Source organism: Tupaia chinensis, unplaced genomic scaffold, assembly GCF_000334495.1.
Source record: "Tupaia chinensis unplaced genomic scaffold, TupChi_1.0 Scaffold000153_1, whole genome shotgun sequence".
Lineage (NCBI taxonomy): Eukaryota > Metazoa > Chordata > Mammalia > Scandentia > Tupaiidae > Tupaia > Tupaia belangeri.
In genome coordinates this window covers 2,461,254-2,480,315 of record NW_006159624.1, presented here as the reverse complement: position 1 = coordinate 2,480,315, position 19,062 = coordinate 2,461,254, and the positions used below count along the sequence as shown (strand labels likewise).

At 34.0% G+C, this 19,062-nt stretch overlaps 1 long non-coding RNA gene across 1 annotated transcript in view; it reads right to left on the bottom strand.

Annotated features, from left to right (window-relative positions):
* Positions 1-1,172: 1,172 nt before the first annotated feature.
* Positions 1,173-19,062, bottom strand: part of LOC102482190 (uncharacterized) — a 20,351-nt gene continuing 2,461 nt past the window's right edge. Inside the window, exons 3-4 of the long non-coding RNA XR_334115.1 lie at positions 6,949-6,992; positions 1,173-1,893 (exon numbers count right to left, since the gene is read on the bottom strand). This is a non-coding gene — a long non-coding RNA (uncharacterized LOC102482190). The remainder of the gene's footprint in view (positions 1,894-6,948; positions 6,993-19,062) is intronic.

Here is a 19,062-nt window from a genome sequence, read left to right as displayed (position 1 = left end):
AAAAGTTATAAGGCAACTCCAGAACCACTGAGATGTGAAAACTGAGAAATCTATTGTTCTCTTGTTCCAAAGAGAGCGACATATTAATTAATAGCGATTTTTTTTAAATACCTTAGACTCTTGTTACCATTGAAAAATTGCATAAGGAAGATTACTCTATCCGCAGGCACAACTTGTGCTTCTAATAGAGGTATTCTTTTGCAATAAATGGGAATAACCTTTTATCTTTCCTTTCTCTATTGACCAAAAGAAGCTCTAGGAGCTCAACTCTATAATAATATCCTCCAGGCCCTCATCAAATTAGTCTCTCAGTTTTAAAGAACTGAAGTAAATGTGCCTCACGTTTTAGTTTACTCTTTGTTTGGTTTGACTTTTCTTTTTAGAATCACTAATACAAAATATTTCTGATTCCAATTATATGGCTGCTTTATGAACTATACTTTCTCTTTATTTATTGATTTATTCTTTTTCACAGCGCATGTGTGCTCATAGGAGAAAGACAGAGAGAAACAGAGACAGAGAAAGTGAGAAATCACTTCTTAGGGATGATGGTAATGCCACAATCCCTTCTCCTCAATTCTTCTCTCAGGATTTTGGGAATGTATGCATGGTTTTTCAAGCCACTGGGTCTGGGACTCAAACATGGCTAGCCATATGGGAATCCAGTGCCTTAACCACCATGCCACTTGTTGGCCCTGACTTTCTCTTCAGTTAAATATGTCAACCCAAAGCTATCTCCACCTCAAACAAAAATGAACACACATGTACACCCACAATAAAGTGTGTTTTTTGTTTCTTTCCCTTGACTTTGTTCTAATTTTATAATAATGCACAACAGTTATCTTAAATCTAAAAATTATTTTGAAAGTAATAACCTTTTGTTGACAATAACAGAAAACATTTTTGACAATGGCAACATATCAAAAGAACCGCGACCTCAGAGGAAAAATATTTTCTGTCTCTGAGTTTTGAAGTGTTGAATCCTTTTTGTAATAGGTTTCATTCATTTACTTGTCAAAAGTCAGTTGGAGTTAAGTTCTGAAAGGAACATGATACTGCATGGAGCGATTCTTTTAGAGATATCTATTAAATATTTAACAGCATATGAAAACTGCCATTGCAGTACGATTCTCACAGCAAGATTAATCTGAGGTGAGAGTACAATAGGCCTGAACATAGTTCTTCAATAATGAAAAAATTTATTTCTATCCATATAGAAAATCATTCTGCTTGGTTAAATTTGTAATGCAAGAGCTAATGGGCTGTTTTGTTTGGCTAAATGGAGTATGCATTCTTTTTCCAAACAAGTCTTTTTGAATTTTTGACACTCACTATTTCAATATGCTCCATTCTGTTTATTTTAACCAACTTTGAGAATAATCACTGTTACAGTTACCAAGGACAGACTCTCATGTAGCATGGTCCCTAGCACTTGAGATAACAAAAATAGACACAGATTATAGGTAGAATTTAAAATACAATATTGATTTCACTTTCTACCTCTTAACTACTGATATCAGAAATGTTGAAGTCTACACTTGACTCAATTATTTCTGTACAAAGATTTTGTAAGCCATCCTCACTTTCCTAGTACTCTCTTTTTATCCTCACCAAATACAAATTGTGTGATTTGAGAGATGGGGATGGGGTATGTGGAGAGCATGTTATCAGCAAAGAACAAATAAGTCAACTACTAAAACTCTACATTTTGTTCTGAGAACAATTTCCCAAAATCCCCTTGAAAATTCAAGGTATTTTATCATCCTTGTCATCCATTTTCAAGTCCTTAAAAGTCTAGACTTCATTAATTTCGTAGATTTTGTGAGCTTTCTCCTTGACCAATATCGCCACTTTAGAAGGCAAATGCAAAGGCTGATATGTCAAACACACAACCTGTGGAAATTAAGAAATCAGAGGTTTGTCTAAGTACTTCAGTTCTCCTGGTAATAAGAGGCAAGCTGAAGACTAAACAATGCTTAATTCTATATAGAAAATGAACTTTGATCCTTGTTTAAATGGAGATTTTCTGTTCAAATGGAAAAGACCTAAATATTTCTCTAAATCCAACAGTATTATCTTAAAAATTCAATCTCTCACAATGGATTTTTACAAAACCTTCTAAGTCTCTGCCTTATAAACAAACCCCAATTTATTCTAAATTTAAAAAATTCCTATTTAAGGCAGAATATCTACTCTCTTAAGAGAAAGGTAATGGGATAAAAATTGAGTAAAGGCATGATGCTGGGGATTTTTTCATTTCTTTCCTTTCCCCAAAATCCCTTTTTCACTTTCTCTTCCCTGCTGTGTGAAAAGAAAACCAAGGTCCAGGGATTACTACTCCATTCACATTTCCTTTACAGTCAGTTTTGGATTGGGTTCAGTCAATGTGAATTACAAGAAAAGATGAGAGGGTAAAAGCAAAGAACATTTGAGATATTTCTTCCGTCATCCTTCCCTGCTCTGACATAAATTGTGGATCCTCAGGGCTACAACCACCATCAGAAGACCTTCTGTGTGTCATTTGGTTTCAGAAACACTGTTTTGTCTGTTTGTTCCTTCGCCTCGGGATGTGGTATTGGTTTCCCCCTTACTTTAAGTTTCTGAATTCATCCTGGAGAAATTGACTTTCACTCTTGAAATAAGCTTTCTCTTTACTATTTTCAAGTTTGCTTATTGGATGGTGTGCATTTATAAAACAAACACTTCACCTGAACATTTAACAAAAATTGCCAAAAATGATCCTGTGACTACTATCACACTTAATGGAAGTTGTGATTATGACAATAATATTAATAAATATCTCATCCATAAAGAATGGAGAAAGGATGGAGGATAGTAACAGTAAACCAAGAAGTAACTCATTTGTATGGAAATTCACAAAACTGACAGGAACTTAATGAAAAATTTCAGAGTGAGAATAAAGTTGAGGGACACAGATATGGATTTTGATGGAGAATAGGGGCTAATGGGAAAATTCTTGAAAGTGGTTGTTTAAGTAAAATTCATCAGGGTCAGGTTACTTAATTATAATGTTGAAACAATAACTTTAAATAAACCCAAAATTTCACAAGAACGACTGAAATGTATTTATGTCTCTGTCCTAATAAAGTTAGAGTGACATGCTGATGTTCCTCTGATATGTCTCTTGTTCTCAGTTAAAGGAGAGGCTTTGGGCCAGTCGGCTTGGTCTTTTCAGCAGTCTGCTATCACACAAATGACATCGAGTGAAGCATTAAAAAAATTCGAGGATCATAAAAACTAGATAATAATTCAGGATGGAGCTGTTTTCACGGTTGAGAAACATTCGATTATAGTATAACTAATGCCAAAATTTCTTACTCATGAACATTTGACAATTAATAAAGAAGTGAAATAGCTTAAAAGTAGAATATTTATAAAGCATGATTTTGATTTGAACTTAACTACACTTTTTTCTTCTATTATGCCAGAGGGCACATCTATGTAAAGAGAGAGAGAAAGAGAGAAGCAAATCCCCAGTGCATGCTGGCTAAGATACTATAGTGACTTAGGATAATCTTTTTCTATGGAGTGTGGTAAGTTCAACATTATTTTGTACGTGACAATTTGCATTTTGAGTTTATGGAGTGTGGTAAGTTCAACATTATTTTGTATGTGACATTTTGCATTTTGAGGTTTTTTTTCACCTACTTCTATATCTTGATAATTTAATTGATGCCAATTAATAATTGAAATATAGAAACTATAAAGTTGTAAGGACAAATCACCATTGATTCCATCTATTAAATAACCACCAATATTAAGCTTATTTACCTATAAACCTCTTTACTTCTAATTTCTTTCATTTTTGAAACTATTATTTTCCTATTTACATACTATGAAAGTCTTTTAAAAGTTCATGAAAAATAAGTAATATGAAATAAATAATAGATATAAATTTGTTATACTATGTATATCCTATGTATATATAGTATACTATGTATATATAGTATATATATAACAAGTATATATACTTGTTATACTATACATAGATATAAACTTGATATACTATGTCTGAGCAGGATCAGTTTGAGGCACTGAAGAGAGGGAGATATCGGTTTGAAAAGAGGCTCTAACAGAGCAACATGAAGTCTATTGAAACAGAAGCAAAGACAAACATCAAATTTATGGTGAAACTTGTGTGGAAGAATGCTGCTCATTTCTGCTCCACAAAAAGTTTTAGAGAACCATGCCCCAAAGAAATAGCAGTTTACACTTGATTAATTCATTTTTAAAGAGGGATGAGATGATGTTGAAAATGATGCCTGCAGGAGCAGACTGTCCACATCAATTTTCAAGGAAAAAAATTAATCTTGTTTATGCCCTAATCTAAGAGGACTAATGATTAGCAGCAGAAATAATAGCCAACACCATAGACATCTCACCTGGTTTAGCTTACACGATTCTAACTGGAAAATTAGAGTTGAGCAAACTTTCTGCTCGATGACTTCCAAAGTTCTATAGAAATTGCTCTTATTAAAGCCTATATTACTGAAAGATCTGCTATAAACCTGATATTTATTACATTTTGAAAAAAACAGTAAAATGAAAAAACATAAAACACTTGAAGCAGATATTTTTATGCATTTGGTTTTTATTTAATATTTAATGGGCAATGCAATAACGTTTTTCATGAAACTATACATATTTATTTGTTATTCATTTACTTTTAATTATCTCTCATTCCCACTACCATCCATTTTCTTCATCCTCTGTTTATCTGTAATCCCTATTATTAGTTTCTCATATATCCTTTCAGTATTTCTTTACATACTTGTCTATTTGTATACATTCAAGGGGTATTCAAATGCCCATGAAAAATGCATATCATGAAAAAACTATACATGAATTTTTAAAAATTTTGCATCAGAATAAATTCATTCTTTGTGTTTTTCACAAACCTATTGAAGTCCCCTATGAATATATTATATATACAAATAAATATGAATTCTTATTTAACTCTATTTACCAAAGTAGTCATACTATCCTATGCTTAACTTTTTTTTTCCTAGAGGTTTTTGCCTTGGGTGTGTGCACTCACCAGAGAGAGAGAGAAGAAAGACAGAAACAGAGAGGGAGAAAGTGAGAAGTCAACCCCCAATGGGGATGGCCATGCCACAGTTCCTTCTCCTCCAATCTCCTCTTGGTATCTTGGGCATGCATGCACATGCACCCAGTGTGATATTTAAGTAACCAGGACTGGGACTCAAACTGTGATTGGCCATGTGGGAGTCCAGTGACATAACTTCTATGCCTATGCTTAACTTTTTCATATAAATAAATGTTAGCTATCTGACCACATAGATTTTTCTCATTATTTTTACAACTGCATGGTGGTATATTATATTGCCAAGGGAATTTAATGTATTAAGCTATGGAAAAAAATGTTTTAAATGTAAATGTTCAGATAAAGGCTTAGGTAATAATGATTTTGTTGTTGCTGTTGTTTAAATAGATGTCCAGTGAGACAACAAAAAATTTTGTGAGGTGGACCAGATCCCACATAACTGACTGTACCATTTAAGTCCAGACCGACGGCTTGAGAAACACACTAAGCTTGTGTGCAAATGTGCTGAGACTCCCAAAAGGAGGAATAAATGGAGAAGAGATTGTGGTGAGACCAACCCCCATGGGAATGCTTTCTCATATTCCTTCTCTCTCTCTCACTGTCTCTTTCTATTGAGCACACGTGCCCTCTGGCAATTAAAGAAAAAATACTTGTGGAGAATTGGGTCAATCCTTCCATGTACAGGGACGTTTTGCCTTTTACATCTGTTTGACATCACCACAAAATATCATGAATGCATCCTCATGATTGTGACACATAACAAATCTAAAAATTTCCAAAATAATTCAGGATAGGACTATTGTCTCTTGAGAAACATCCTAATATAGCATAACTAATGCCAAAACTTATTTTTCACGAACATTTGACAAATAATAAAGAAATGAAATAGCTTAAGAGTAGAATATTTGTAAAGAATGACTTTGATTAGTATCTAACCATTTTTTTCCCTTTTATTATGCCAGAGGGCACATCCCTGTATGAGAGACACAGAGAAGCACCTCCCTAATGGGACCCCATCATGCCACCATCCTTTCCCCCTCCAATTCTCTCAACTATCAGGATCCTGAAAACATCTGAGCTTTGGCATGTGAGCTATCAGGGCCATTACTTAAACTTGATGGGCCATGTGGCATCCTATTTTCTCTTCACAGTGCTGTTACTCTTTGGAACTAGCCTTCTAAATAGTATCTCATGATTAGTCATATCCAGTAATCAAATGACTTTTTCAAGGCCATAATCACAGGAGAGAAGCTGCAGAAGAAAGCTGGGAGTCAGCTAGATCTCTTCAACATATCATGTGTATAGTTGGAAAAATGTTGAGTTTGTGATTGCCTGAAAAATGACCCACCTAGATTACTATCTGAGATAGATTTAGGTGAGTAAGATGTTATGCTATATGATCTTCTGACACTTCTAAATTACAATTCTGTAACAGGAGATAGTCCCTACAAACCTTCTAAAAGCTCCCAGGATCACTAGAAGAAAGTAAATCCCAATTACAATGCACATCCCATACTATTATTTTATATATCATTTGCTTTTATACATCAACATTTTTGGAAACTAAAAGATTTACAGATTGGGGACTGTCGTTCTTTCACTCACATTCATAACAGATTTTAAGAAATGATAGGTTACGTTATATTAACTTTGCTGAGTGATACAGATTATAGTTTTTGTAAAAAAGCACAGTCCAATTAAAGTTATGCATTCAGCTATGAAATGTAACATTGAATCCAATATTAGACATTTTAAGTAATATTTAATAGAGTAGAGTTTTTGGGTGTTTGAATAAAATCGTTAGTCATTTAAAACTATTTACTATGTTCAATAATATAAGATCACATGTCTTCTCTACCCACCTCCAGTAATAGCATTCATTCTGCCTATTGCTCTCATTACAGTTCTGAAAAACAGCAATATAGAGTCATAATTTAACTTTACATCTTCTAATCTCTTAAAAAATTTGTGGTTTGTATACACACATATTTGTATACACACACATATTTCAAAAGAATATACGTGTATGTGTGTGCGTATCAACCTATAGGTAGGTAGATAGATAAATAGATATAGATATATCTATATAGAGATAGATAGATATAGATATATACGAAAATGTATTATTATAATACCAGTGCTTTTAGGAAGTTCCATAAACCAAAATGTTCTTGGGTTATTTTAGAAATTAGTCCTTTATTTGTCTTTTAAAATTATTATTATTATTATTTTTATTTTTATTTATGATAGCGCACATGTGTGCATTTGAGAGTGACACAGAGAAAAAAAGAGAGAGAGAGGGAGAGAGACAGAGCCACCAGGACCTGGTCAAAGTAAAAGTCCCCTTCCTCGAATCCTTCAGCCCAGCAGATCTCTGGAATTCACATGTACACCAGCACATTTCAGGATGACGGGACTGGAGAGTCCAATCATGGTTGCCATGTGGGATCCAGCTTATCTTGAGTAGATGGAACTAGTTATTTTATTTTACTTTTTAATCATAAATGTTTACATATATTTTATAAACCATGCTAATATGGAACTTGGTATTTTATATTTGTTAGCACTTTGATGGAAATTTTCTTATTGTGTAATGTATTATAAAAGTTAAAATGTGTAACTTTGGAATCAGGAATATTTGGGAAATATTCTGTCTCAGCTAATTATTCATGAAGAAATTTGGTCAAGTTATTTAAACTTTCTATCCTGTATTTTTTTTTTTTTTGCCTCTAAGTTATAAATACAAGTATCTTTCATGGCTAAAGAGGAATCATCATGATACATGCATATTTTATATACGTATGAGCCCTTGATAAATGGTATTTCACGTAATCAACCATTTCTCTTCTAAAGGTACTATTACTTTATTACCATTCACAATGATTCTTTTCTTCCCACTTCATCCAATTAGTGTTAAGTTGAATTTTTTCTACCGTTAGGCATAAAATTAAATTACTAAAAGATAATTCATGGATCAGGGGTCTGAATAAAACATACTGTGAGTACCTTATTCCAACTTACTGAATGTTTCATGCAGAGGTACTGCTGTTAGCAGTATATATTGAGGAGATTTCACATATCCTATGTTTTTAAAACATTTATGAGATTTACAGTATATATTGTATCTTGCAGAGATGATGAAAATGTTCTTTATTCATAATCACCAGGAACAGGAAACAACAAAAATTGCCTCACATCAGGAAGATTCTCAAGTACTGGTAAATCATATTTCATAATCTAGGTCTAAGTAACACATGCTTCTTTATTTATTGAAAATTCACTGGGTACTACTCTTCACATTTGTTGATATTTCTTTATGTGTATTATATTTCGATAAAACATTAAAGTGAAGATCATGGAAATCTTGATGTCTTCAAATAAAATAGAATAATGAGAAGAATAGGGAATAGAAAGAAAAGAAACAGAAACATGATCTACAAGGTTTTAAATCAATGTAATGAGAAGTTAGTAATTGTTCCTGATATTCTTGTCTCCCAGTATCGTACACCTCTGGACTGCCAATCCTTAATTTATCTTGTGTCTCGTACAGACACTCAGATTCGGACTTCCATTAAAAAAAAAAAAGGCCCTCTAGTTTTTGTCCTAGTTCCTAATGTCTAACTAACTTCATTGAGTCAAATTATGTATAATATAATTCATTCACATTAATTGTACAATTCAGTGAGTTGATTAGTGTACATAACTGTGTAACCATCATCACAGAGTGTTTGTTGAACAGCCTTAGCACCTCAAAAGTTTCTCAAAGTTCCTAGAATGGACACCTCCATCAACAATTCAGATCAAAGCTATGTCTACAAGCATGTCTATAAACTATGTCTACTTGTCTACTACTGTAGTTTTGTCTTTCTCTTTGTCTCTTTCTAGTGACTGTATGTACCCTATGAAAAAAAAAGAAAAAAAAGAAGAAAAAGAAATAAAAGAAATAAGGTGATGTGAATTATCCCATATTGTTTTCCTTTTTCACATTTTTTCTGCTGTCCTAGGTTCCTTTGTGTTTCCATATAGATCTTGGAATCAACTTGTCAATGTCTAGAAAAACATGCCAGGATTTGGATTGAGTCTTTACATCAATTTGGGGAAAAATGATATTTTAATGTTTCAAAACCCCAAAAATGATGCATCTTTCTTTTTATTTATGTCTTCTTTAATACAGAGGACTCAGGACCTTCCCATGTGACTTCAGCAGCCTGGAGTATTGCATCACAGCTGTGCTCTCATCACTACTGGCTGAGATGTCCCCTCATACATTGCTTTAACATACATGCACATATTTTGATAGCCTTTATTTTCATTTTAATTATGTTTAAAATAATTATAACTTCTCATTTGATTTTACTTTAACTCAGGTATCATTTAGAATCTTTTACATTCTACATTAGGGATTTTCTGCATATCTTTATTATCAACTTCTAGCTTAATTTCAATTGATCAGAGACCATCCTTAGTATAATTTAATTCAGTTAAACTTCTTGAGACTTGTCTTAGAGTCTAGAATATTGTGTGCCTTCATGACTGGTCCACGTAATCTTGAAAAAAGGTGTGTTTTATTGCTGTTGAGTTGAGGAGTTCTACAAAATCAAGTGAATTGATTTGTTTAAGAATGTTATTCAAGTCATCTGTATCTATTGGGTTGTCAGAAAGGCATGACATATTTTCTCTATGTTTTTCTATGCAAAAATGCGTCATGACTTTAATGATGACCCAATATATCAACTTCTTTACTTGTTTACCAGTTACTTAGATAAATGTACTAAAATGTCCAAGTACAATTATGGGCTTGCCTATTTCTTTTTAAAGTCCTGTCAGTTTTTGATCAGTGTATTTGGAACATCTGTTGGTAGTTATCCATAAAATTAGAATGTTCTTGATTCTTGGTAAATTGATCCTTTCACGATTGTAATATGCCCATATTTAACCCTGGCAGTAGCTTGTGCTCATAAATCTATTGATATTAATATAGTCACTCAAGTTTATGTAATTAGTAGATTAACTCTAATCTCATAAAATAAGGTGGGAGCATTCATCTATATTTTGGAAGAATTCAGCATTTTTCCTGGCATCTTTTTTGTGTTTTTATATTTTTCTTTATATTTATAATGAGTTTATTATAATACATTTTAGTTTTTTTTAAATTTTGTCTTGTTATTCACAAGCTATTTTCCTTATTTTAAATTTTACCAGAAGGCACATGTGCTCACAAGAGAGAGAGAGAGAGAGAGAGAGAGAGAGAGAAGAGAAAGAGAGAGAGAAAGTTAGAAAGCACACCCCATAGTCACTACTAAATACTTTCTCCATTTATCCCTCCAGTTGGGATTTTGAACATGCACATACCTGGCATGTATCTAAAGGAACCTGGTCCTGAACTCAAACTGAGTAGTGAGATCTAATTGCATTAACCACCACACCACAGGCTGCTCCCCACAATCTGATTTTTAAATGTATTGCTTAGAAGGACCAGGGGGTTAGCATGGTGTTTGAGTGCACTGGTCTCCCACATGTCTGACTATGTTTCAAGTCCCAGACATGGTGGCTTGCTTTCTTACTATCCTTCTCTTTCAGTCTCTGTTTCTTTCTGGTCAAGTTAAAATAATAATAATGATGGTCAATAAAATGAAATAATTCAAAAAATTGCTTAGGATTTTTATATTTAATGCATTGATAATTACCCATAGAGTTGTATTTAAATCTACCAACTTTTTATTTTTAAAATGCTTTCTATTTTTATTTTATTTGTTCATTATTTGAACAAAATGTGCCTTCATATATTTTTCCTTTTGCCCTGTTATTAAATGTAAAATGGCAATTTTACATTGTGATTAATTCTTTATGGATGAAGACAAATGCTCAATAACTGTCATAAAATAAGTGGGGGACGGCAGGCAGGTAGCATAGCGATTGGAATGCCAGACTTCTACCAACTGCAGTTCAAGTCCTCTCTTTATCTCTCTCTGGTCAAATTAAGAAGCAATAATAATAAATAAAATTAAATAAATAATTTGAACAATAAAAATAAACAATGGATTTACAACTAATTTGATCAATTCTTATTTGGGTTTAGAAGATTTTGAGCCTTTTTAAATTAGAAACTAGATTTTTTTTTGCTTATTTCAAATAAAAATAAATCAATATTACCATAAATTAGTATCTTTAAATTATGTTTCTAGCTATACAGAGATCACTAGTCTTCTTTTAATTTAAATATCCAAAATAGGAACAATTTGAACACTAAAATAAAAAAGAATAAAAAGGACAGTTTGACATTACATATAGTTAAATATAATCTGAGAGACAGAAATAAAATAAGGAGGCTAAATTATGTATTACTTCTTGTTTTGCCTAATTTGGATAATTTATTTAAGTCTAAGTGCTCGAAATCCCAAAAGAAGGAAGAGATGGAGGAAAAGGGATTGTGGTGTGACCATCCCCCATGGATGTGCTGGTTTCTTTGGGATGGTAATGTGCCCTCTGACAAAAATTAAGAAAAAAGAAAAAAAAAGAAAGTAGACTCTGATAAATAATTAAATGTGTGCCAAAGTACAAGTTACATACAAACTGATCTAGAAATAACTAGAAAAATGTATGTGGTCTAATGTCACCAACAAATCTAAATGACAAATTTGAGCCATTCCTTGGGGTTTCTTTATTTCACGTTCTCATGTGCTTATAATATTCTTTCCAGTACTGTCTCTGAATCCTGATCTTAGTTCCTCTAGTTTTATAGACTATTATTAAAGCACATTAATATAACTCAGTTTGTTTGATTGTAGATGAATTCATTGTTATTTTTAGCTGATAGGGTTTAAGAAGTAACTTGATTGTATGTAGTCCCTAATTTTGTTCCACAGGAAACAAGTCCTAATTTTGGTGTATATATATGTTGATGTAATTTGTATTTCTGTCTCTAGTTTCTGAATGAAATACAATAGTACACAAGCATTCCCTGACACCTGAAGTTTTCTATGACTTCAGAATTAATGATCCAACTTGAAATATTCCTCATCAAAAAAAAAAAAGGTTTGCTAAAAGTTGAATTTCTATGTCTCCTTAAAACGTATATGTTGAAGTTTTAACCCCCAATATAGTGATATTTAGAGATTGGCCTTATGGAGGTGATTGGGATTAGATGAGTTCATGAGAGTGGGTTCCCTGTGATGAGATTAAGGTAGTAGTCCTCCCTTATGTGCAGGGGATACGTTCTAAGATCCCCAGTGGATGCCTGAAACCACAGCTAGTTCTGTGCCCAGTATATACCATGTTTTTCAATACATATATACTTACAATAAAGTGTGATTTATAAATTAGGCACAATAAGAGATCAATAACAACTACTAATAAAGTATAACAACACACTACAATAAAAGTTGTGTGCATGTAGTCTCCCTCAAAATAGTGTATTGTACTGTACTCCACTCTTTTCAGACTATGATCCCAGGTAACTGAAACTGCAAGCCAAAGCCATGGATAAAATAGTGCTACTGTACTCTTACAAGAAGAGACGCAGAGAGATTGTTGTCTCTTCTTGTCTCTTTTTCTCCCTTTCTCTGCCATGCAAACAACACAGGGAGAAGGTGTCTGTGAAGCAGGCAGAGAGCCATCACCAGAAGCTGATGATATGGTCTCCCTGATCTTTCAGTTCCAGCTTCCGGAACTGTGAGAAAATAAACTTTTGTTGTGTAAGCTTCCTAGGCTGTGGTATATTGTTATGGGAGTCCCAGCTGACTAACACAATGTTTATGATACAGCTTAATCAAAACCAGGAGTTTATAAGCCCTTGTAGAATGATCACAATTTAATTTAAACCATAATCGCATGCATAGAACACAATTTTAAGTAAGTGTATCTACATGAAAAATAGACATTTCTAATCGCATGCATAGAACACAATTTTAAGTAATTGTATCAACATGAAAAATATACATTTTCTCTAGATTGTGAGATTATGTGCGGTCATTATTTTTTATTTTCCTTTTACTATTGTCCACACTATCTACAATGTAGAAAATTCTACAAACATTTAGAAATATAACTTGGGTACCCCCTCAACCCTTTCCCCCATGCTGTGTGCCCTTGCTCACATGCAATAAAGCACAGTGAGCATCCATGGCTTTCTGTGGACTTTCACTTCCGTCAGCACTGAGGCATTCTCAAATCCATCCTATCCTCTTCATTCCTAGGGTTCCTTCTTCAGGATGGTCATCATTGTTTGACTTTTTCTCATGATCTTATTTAGCACCTTAATTGATGTCTCATGCCTTCCAAATTAAGGCTCCACAATGCGGCTGGAGGAATGGGCTTTTCTCTTGATTCAATTTTTTTTTAAGAAAAACTTTCATTCATCTACAAAATAATTGAATTTTTAGTTGGTCTTGGTTTACATCTGTAGACAAAAAAAAATCTCTAGGAGGAATGTCTTATAATTTTCCTACTTTAGCTCATGGTGGCCACTCCATCAGAATGCCAGCAAGTTGCATTCTGTGACTTAGGGGAAGGACTTGGTTATGGGTAAGCTCAAGGCAATGACTCATTGCAGAGGATGTCATACCATACTCATTATCTTTTTTCTTTCTTTGTAGACAATTTGCTAAAGGGCATGTGCACTTGCTGGAGAGACACTTTCTTTTATTCCTCCTTGCCAGAGTTAACCTAAGAGATGAAGAAACATTTAATGACTGATATATTACTCTAATTTGATGGGAATTTCTTGTGTGAGTATATAACCAGAATATGTTCTGGGACTTTTAGAATAATCTATCTGAAAAGCATGAATATGATGGAAAAAATATTTACCTTCCTTTTTTTTTTTTTTTCTTTTCCCCCTAGAGGACACATGCTCTGGCTGGAGAGAGTGAGTGGGAGAGCAAACCACCCCCCCTCGACACACACACACACACACACACACACACACACATACACACACACACACAGAATGTGCTCACTCTGCAATCTGTTCTCTTCCATTTCTATCTCCTTTTGTGATTTTGGGCACATAATCCCTGCATGTTTCTCAAACTGCTGGGTCTAGGACTGTTACAGGGCTATTGACTGGTGGATCCAGTCACTTGTAACCACCATGCCATGAACTGGCCCAGATTGGCATTTTAAGAAGTAATAGTAGGATTTTTCTAAAAGTTCCAAAGTTTATCTAAGTATTTTACTTGAAAATTAAGTGTTGAGTCTTTCCTAGTTATTAAAGACTCAAGTCCTGAAATAAGAATATTAGTTCGAAAAGCATGAGGCAGACATTGTAATATGTATAGCTTTAAATAATTAATATCACTGTGTATAATGCATTGTTATATTATAATACTAAGTTTAGCAAATCCAAATTATCTTGAGTTGCTGAGTTAGGAGAAAAACTTTCTGCACACCATTTATCATATCTGCCTACCTAGTCAAGGTATAGCGTTTTGTAAAGTACCATTCAAGTTGCCAGTGCTCCTCATTTCACGGGGAGCCAATTGCTTCACCAGTGATAATTGTAAAGATAACGCACACTGAAACCTTAAAGGGGAGGGGTTCTACCTTGCATTTTTGTTTTATTAAAGAGGGAGGCTTTTTTCAGTTATGGTGACCTTATTCATTCACTAGACCCTTATGTTCCTTGGGGAGGGAAAGCCCTAGAAAAGAGAAGAAAAACATAAAAATGGCCAACAGTAACTTCTCACAATTAATTTTGACGAAGAAATTGTGTACCCTAGTTGCTGAGTTGTAACGCAGGACATATAACTCTATAAGCTCCATTTGCCTTGGAGTTAAAAAAAGTAATTTAAAAATATATGTTTACTGCCTCTTCATTATGTCAGGATTATATGAATACAAATTGGACTTTTGTCTAAAGGTTGGCTCAGTTTTACATGTAGCACTTAATGGAATTGCAAAAGATTTACTTTAACTCTCTTACATTAATATCAACAAAAACTTGAAATCATTCATTGAATATATATATAAATAATATAAATATAAATTCTTCAAAGATTATAAAATCTACTAAATGTAACTTTAGTATAATACTGTTTATTTCAAAATTTCAAAATGATTATCATCATTATTGAAAACATTTCATCAATAAAAATAATAAAATAAGATAAAAATAAAACATTTTGAGTTTGGGTTATTTAATGTCTTTTTATTTTTAATTAATTGCAGCCTGTCTATTTTTAATTAGTTGCAGCCTATATCCACTGGTAACTTGTACTTTGCCTATCAAGAGCAGAGGTGATAAATAACTGCAGGGTAAGATACCAAGAGATAAAAATTTTGAATGCTTTATTGATTCTTTCCCCCTTCCCTCCCCTTTTTTTAAAGAAAGAGTCACCTGTAGATTGCTTAGCCATGGTAGTGCAGTAGGAGCATTCTGCATAATGCTGAAGGATACTCGGGGAAGTGCCCAATTTCTAATCTAATCTACCTGAACATTTGGAGGTGCCTACTGGTGTGCCCATGATCCTGGTGGGCTGTGGAGCTTGGGGGAGCTTCACTGTATGAAAATATGAAAATCCCTGGAGTGTGCCTTTCTCTTTTTCTCTCTCTCCCTCTCTGCCTCTCTCTGTCTCTCTGCCTCTCTCTCTCTCATTAAAGAAATAAATGAATAAGTTTAATGAACAAAGTATTGGGGTCAGCAGATGGCTTAGTAGTTATGTCACTGGACTCCCAGATGGTCAACCGTGGTTTGAGTCCTGGACCCAGTAACTTGAAACTCACACCAGGTGCATGTGCAGGCGTGCCCAAGATCCCAGAAGGAGCATGAAGGGGAAGGAATTACAGCATGATTATCCTCCATGGGAAGTAATTTCTCACTTTTCCTCCCACTGTCTTTTGTTTCTCTCTCTATCTGGTGAGTGCATGCACCCTAATGCACTCCAACACCTAAAAAAAAGTGTTACATGTAGAAAAGCAAAACAACAGACAGACGAAACTATGAAATAAAGCAAAATCATTAATGTGGACTGCATGTACAAGAGTTTATTACACAAGGAAAGAAAAATAAAACCCTACTACAGATATTGGATACTCCTTTACATTATATGTTTTTCTTTTCTTTTCTTCTTTTCTTTTCTTTTCTTTTTTCTTTTCTTTTCTTTTTATTTTTTTTAAGGTTTTTGCCATATGGCATGTGCACTTGCCAGAGACAGTGAAAGGGAAAGTAAGAAATCATCCCCTGGGGTGATGGCTATGCCACAACCCTTTCTCTTCTATTCTCCTGGGATTTTGAGCATGCACACACATATGCCCTGCATGATTTTCAAGCTTCTAAATCTAGGTCTCCAACCATGGTCAGTCATGTAGGAGTCCAGCACCTAAACCACCATGCCTTGCACTGGCCCCTAGATTACACTTCTATAGTTTTTCATATATTGATATGTGTTGTGCCTGTTTGTATGTGTACATATATAAACTTGAATTCAATTTTAATGGAGTTTTATTTCTTTGTGTTGTTGCCAGAGAACGTGTGCATTTGCCAGAGAGAGAGACAAAGAGAAAAAGTTACCCCGCACGGGGTATGGTAATGTGCCATCTCTTTTCCTCCATTTCTCCAACCCATCCAGATTTTAGGCACATACATACACATGTATGGCATAATTTTCAAGCCATGAGGGCCAGAACTGCAGTTGGCCATGTGGGATCTGTCTCCCCATGTACAGTGATTGACCTCTGTGGTATGGGGCCAGTCCCAAATTTTACTTGTATTTAACTGACACATAGTAATTGTGCATATTTATGGGTACATTGTAATGCTTTCATATGTGTATTAAGTCAGTAATGATAAAGTTAATATAATTAGCATATCCATGATGTTCCTCAAAAAATAAAACTATCATGTAATCAGCAATTCTACTACTGGGTATATATATATTTATATATCTAGAAAAATAGAAATTAGCATGTAACCTATGTTTATCAGGTTTACTACAGCATTACTCACAATAGTCAAGGCATGAAATCTTCATAGCTTTTTAATTTGATTAGATTGTGGAGAGAGAATTACAGTTTATGAGGCAAGACATTAACTGTTAGGGATATGAAAAAGATAAAGAATTTAGTTGTATCAATAACAATGATACCTAACACATAAAGAGTGCTCTAATATTTGCAAAACAATTTTATATGCATTGTTTCTTTAATTATATAATTAACCTTTAATTAATGACTTTCACTGAAAAAGCCTTCCCAACTAATCAGCTACCCACTGTTATCTTCTTGTAATCTTATGAAAGTAATATTAAAAGAAGAGTCTACTGTAACTATTACTGAGCCAATAAATATTTTACATGAATTAATTAAGAAGAAAGAACTATATGAAAGTGAAACCACTGAAATCTAATACATAAAAAAGACATACATTATATCTTTGGAATTGATTTAGGATATAATCTAAAAATACACAATCAAAAGAAAAAACATTAAAAAATTATGTTTTTCATGACTCTGCAAAAAAATACAGGAAATTATGTTCATTAACACAACAAACAGAACTGAAGGCAAATTGTAAATTAAGGTTATGTATTTGAGTACATATGAAGACCAAAAGTTAATTTCAGGTTTTATTTGTATTATGTTTTAATTTATGCCATGTTTTGTCCTGAAAAGAAGTGTGATGTCATTGACACATATTTAGCTTTAACAAAAAATGAAAAAAAAACTAAAAAATGTTGTAGGGGATGGAGACAGCAGTTAGCATAATGGCTATGTCACTGGACTCCCATGTAGTCGACCGTGGTTCACGTCCTGGATCCGATGGCTTAAAACTGATGCCGGGCACGTGTGCGTGCGTGCCCAAGATCCCGGGAGGAGCATGGAGGAGAAGGGACTGCGGCGTGGCCATCCCCCTGGGGGGGGTGATTTCTCGCTTTCTGTTTCTCTGTCTCTGTCTGGTGAGCGCACGTGCCCTATAGCACAAACCTCTCCCCCCCAAAAAAAAACCTTCAACCAATAACACCACACATCCCCATCCCATCAATGCTCTATCTCCGTATCCCTTCTCCAAATGTCCTTCCTGAGGCCCCACTCCTCCACACACACCTCATCTGGCATTCACATCCATCTCTTGTGTTTGTACATCCTTTAGCCCGTCAGTTTCAGTCATAGAGTGCAGACACTTGGTATATATTAAATGGGGACATACAATGTCTCTCTTTCATATCCTGGCTTGCCTCACTCAGCAGTAAATCTTCCATATACTTCCACTTTCTGTCGAAAGAAAGTGTTTTGTTGGTTTTGATGGCTGAATAGTATTCCATAGAGTATATGTGCCACAGTTTTTCAATCCATTTATCCATACAGGGAGCATTTCGGTTGGTTCCATGTCTTAGCAATTGTAAATAGTGCCGCAATAGACATCAATGTGCAAGCACTTTTCCAATGAAGAATTCTTCTGTCCTTTGGGTAGATATTGAGGAGTGGGATTGGAAAAATTACTGGAAGTAATACATGATTACAGTAAAGTTGCAGGATATAAAATCAATATATAGAAATCGATAGCATTTCTATATATAAATAACAGGCAGACAGACATAGAACTGAAAAAAGTTATTCCATTTACCATAGCCACCAATAGTATACAATATTTAGGAATAAATCTAACCAAAGAAGTTAAAGATCTCCACAAGGAAAACTATGAGAAGCTAAAAAATGAAATTGAAAATGACTCAAAAAAGTGGAAGGACATCCCATGTTCCTGGATTGGAAGAATTAATATAATCAAAATGGCAATTCTACCCAAATTAATCTACATAATTTAATGCAATGCCAGTCAAAGTACCAGACACATTCTTCACAGATCTAGAAAAGACAATCATAAAATTCGTCTGGAATCATAAAAGACCCCATATTGCCAAAACAATTCTATACAAGAAGAGTGGAGTGGGTGGCATCTCACTCCCTGACCCCAAAATATACTACAAAGCTTTGGTTATCAAAACAGCATGGTACTGGCACAGAAACAGACACATGGACCA